Source organism: Pundamilia nyererei, unplaced genomic scaffold, assembly GCF_000239375.1.
Source record: "Pundamilia nyererei isolate P.nyererei 1_Seehausen unplaced genomic scaffold, PunNye1.0 scaffold00135, whole genome shotgun sequence".
Lineage (NCBI taxonomy): Eukaryota > Metazoa > Chordata > Actinopteri > Cichliformes > Cichlidae > Pundamilia > Pundamilia nyererei.
In genome coordinates this window covers 1,672,342-1,676,200 of record NW_005187536.1, presented here as the reverse complement: position 1 = coordinate 1,676,200, position 3,859 = coordinate 1,672,342, and the positions used below count along the sequence as shown (strand labels likewise).

Below are 3,859 nucleotides of genomic sequence, written 5' to 3'. Positions count from 1 at the left end.
CCTTTTTGTTTGCTTTGTAATCCAACATATTACAAACAAATTACTGCAAAATACAAAAACAAACAAAAATAACACAAATTAGCTTAGCTCAGCTTAGCTAACATGCTGTCATGGCTAGCACGCTCATGTTGTTAGCAAACCCAGGACAGCTGTTTCCAGCATGCATGCTAACTGGATGTAGCTTCATATTTAGTGCACAGATACTGGAACGCTTTTCCTTTTCCTGTTTAACGCCCACTACAAAAATCAAAAAAGCGAAGGTGACCTTTGTTCTCCTCTCTCCTCAGTGCCGTACCAGGAGCCCAGGCTGGACGTTAATACAGAGGCTATGTCTGCAGTGTGCAGTCTGCAAGGAGGATTTCCTGCCCCTGACATACAGTGGGTCCTCCTCCATAACAGCTCCCATCAGGCAGTGGAGTCCAGGAACGTCAACACTGAAACGAAGCAGAACGTCCACGATCACCTGTACAGCTCCCGCAGCATCCTGCACATCCTTGCAGGTCGTCACGAGGCCGTGAGCTGTCTCAGCCACAACCCCACCCTGAACAGGACTGTCAAGGTCACCCACAACTTCAACACAGGTACGCTCCACATCGTCCAGTCAGCCGAGGGAAGGTAAACTACAACAGCGCGAAGGGGAGCGCTCTAATAATGATGAAAGTGACACCAACTGACAGTCAAAGAGTCGGTTAGTGGATATACGTCACTTATAATGAAGTGTTTTTAAAATATATGTGAGACATATTTTTAAGATGTGAATCTCAGGTGATGGAACCAAAAATGCCTGAAGATAAAAAAGTTTCTCTGAGCGTGTCATCATCTTATTACTGTTATTACTACTACTGATTTATATTTATAATAATTTATGGTTATTATTCTAGCGCTGACGAGTGTACGAATTATGAGAGCTGACAGGAAATATGCTGAGTAACCTCAGACCATCACTATTTTAGTTTGTGCAAACAGGACATGAGGAGCTCATTCACAGCAAACTGATAATCACAGGGTGCAAAGACTACAGCGATGTGCAGCCGTCAGGCAGTCAGACCTGAACACGCTGAGTAATCGTGGAAGGTTCAGAGCTCTCGAGCTGCTGTTCAGCTGAGAGGAAAATACATCCTCAGACGTCTGCAGAGAAACATCTGTGCTGGTTTATCATGCATGCAGGTCGTCCTGTGTCCCTGCAGGCCTCCCTACATAACCTGCTCCGTGTTCCATTCTTACAGAACTAAAAACAGCTAAAATACTCAAATTTCAATTACAGAACCATAAACGAGTCCCTCAGTAGTCAGTCAAGCTTTGCAGGACCAGTGTCGCTTTTGCCATTTGATTACGTTCTTTTTGTATCTGTATCGATCATTCATGTCTTATTTCAGACTGACGTAGGCGACACAACCATGAAACATGTTTCTGCAGAAGAAGTTTCAAAGTCAAAGTTCAACCTGAGTCAGAGTTCACTTTACACTGAGCATCCCTCTGACTCAGAGACATTTACTCAGCCCTGTAACTCTGGCTGATCGTCGGGGGAACTCAGAAACTTGCCCTAGGATGCTCTGGTATGAGGCTGACTGTTGGTGTCTCGGTGTTCAGCAGGTGCAGCAGCGAGGAGCTCACCTGCAGCCCTAACTGTATATCTGATAGCAGCTGCTGTGGTTCTTCTAACAGCTGTGCAGTGAGCAAAGGTGAGCATGAACTATTTACTTTTTACTATCTAACATGTGAAAGAGGTGGAGCATGTTAAACGCAGACACGTACACAGATGTGTGGTTTTCCCATGATGCATGTGTACCATGAACATGAAGGAAACAGCTGATGTGCTTACAGCTGCAATCATCTGTGTGTTTCAGCCACCCGAGGTAGAGCGATGCAGCGTTTCGGTGGTGGAGGGGTGAAACCGTGTGCCATGGAGACACTTCAGCGTGTTGTATGTTGCACCTTATCTGTGCGTGATATTGACGGTGCGCACACTCTGAATCTGGGTTTCATGGGTCCTGCTGGGTGGCACTAACTTGGTGCTTAAAACAAAACTTGAAGCTATATCTGCTCAGGCTGGAGCATTAAACCCACCACAGTGTGAAACAACAGTCACTGGACCATCAAACGTCATGCTGGGCGCCTGTTTAACTGAATGTTATGTCCATGTGCTGTTATGTCTTTAGAAGTGTTATTTAAAATAAATCAAAGAGTTATTTAGATGAAAATGAGGCTGTGTGTGTCAATCTGGCACATCTACATGTTGTGGTGAAGTGTTCGTCTTAATGTGTCTTTTTAAATAAAACACATAAAAGTAAAGACGGGTTCAACTGAAAAATGCTAAAAAAATATTCCTGCTGCAGCTGCTGAGCTCATTTCAAACAGTTTGAACTTTAAATTTTTTATATCTCAAATATAATCTGATATAATCACACACACACACATCTGTGTGTATTATTAGCCTAAATCAGATGAAATGTGTGCAGCATGAGGGACAAATATTCTGGAAACATGACTTCCTGTGTCGACCACCAGGCCCGTGTTAAACACAGGTTACAGCGTTACGTGAAAAAACTGTATAATACAGCGAGAGACACAAGCAAGCACAGCGAACCAACCAAACAATTAATCCTCCTGACAACTTTGCTGGCTTTGCTGCCAGGGGGAGCTACTATATCTGTTAAGGAAGAGTTTACCGCAACTCTGGGCAGCGGAGACGGCCAGAGAGGCTCCCAGGAGCATCTCAGCAGGGCCAAGTTTATTTAGCCCCGTGTTTGGACTTGTCACTGTTGGCCATAACACAATCAAAGGTTACTTATTGATCCTAATCACTACATTTCAGACAGTACTGATCACACATGCTCATACAACAAGTGTCACTGTTGGGTCTGTGCTTCCACAGGCTTCGCTGGTTTAGAAACTTCTTCCTGTTAACGAAGCAAGACGAACAGCAACCGATCGGTTTTACTTGCTATAGCAAAGGGAGCCGGATGGCAGCAGTCCTCTGCCCTGGTGTCAAACGAGTCCAAAGAATCAGCTTCCCCTCACACAGTTTACACAAACACCCATTGTAAAAAACCCTATGGTGTCAGGCACTAGGTGTGTGTGTGTGTGTGTGTGTGTGTGTGTGTGTGTGTGTGTATTCATATGCACGTGAGTGTGTGTGTGTTTGGGGTGTGTTTGTGTGACCTGCTCACCAAAAGGGTCATAAAGGCAGGAAGTTTGCTAAACAAGAAAACAGAACCCTCACATAGGATGTGCCTGTAATAAAACACTGCAGCCTCCCCCACGTTCAACAGGCTGGGGAGGGGTCAGAAACAAAGGAATGTCTTTGATCCTACAGTTTGAACCAAGACTTACACATTTAAGTAACACAATGACAACATTTAACAATTTCAACCTAACAGTCACAAACTTCATTAATATAATTGTGGATCATATTTGACCTAAATGTTTGGGTCTTGTGATTTCAAGCATGCAGGTTCCATTATAAACATTCCAGTGCAGGTGTATATATAGTATATACAAGTACACATCCCCATATGTATATATAGTATGTATGTGCGTATAGGTCCAGTGTAAATAAAAACCAGTTCATCTGCTTCTGCTCCCAGCTCTAACATGTACATAACAAATACAGTACATATAGTTACAGTTATAGAAGTTACAGCACATATAAACATACCTGTTTATTTCATAATCAGATGAAAGCAGGGACCTCACAGCACAAGCATTACTCACAGCCTGTTGTAAGATCGTGGTGTACATTGTTATTAGGGGTGCAACGATACACAAAATTCACGGTTCGGTTCGGTACTTTGGTGTCACGGTTCGATATTTTTTCGATACAAAAAATGTTCATGCCTTTTTAATTTGTCATTTATTA

At 43.3% G+C, this 3,859-nt stretch overlaps 1 long non-coding RNA gene across 1 annotated transcript; it reads left to right on the top strand.

The window, feature by feature from the left end:
* Nucleotides 1-123: 123 nt before the first annotated feature.
* Nucleotides 124-2,201, top strand: LOC102197689 (uncharacterized). Its single transcript, XR_312008.2, has 3 exons — nt 124-581; nt 1,591-1,682; nt 1,848-2,201. It is a non-coding gene; the product is annotated as an uncharacterized LOC102197689 (long non-coding RNA).
* The last annotated feature ends 1,658 nt before the right edge of the window (nt 2,202-3,859 follow it).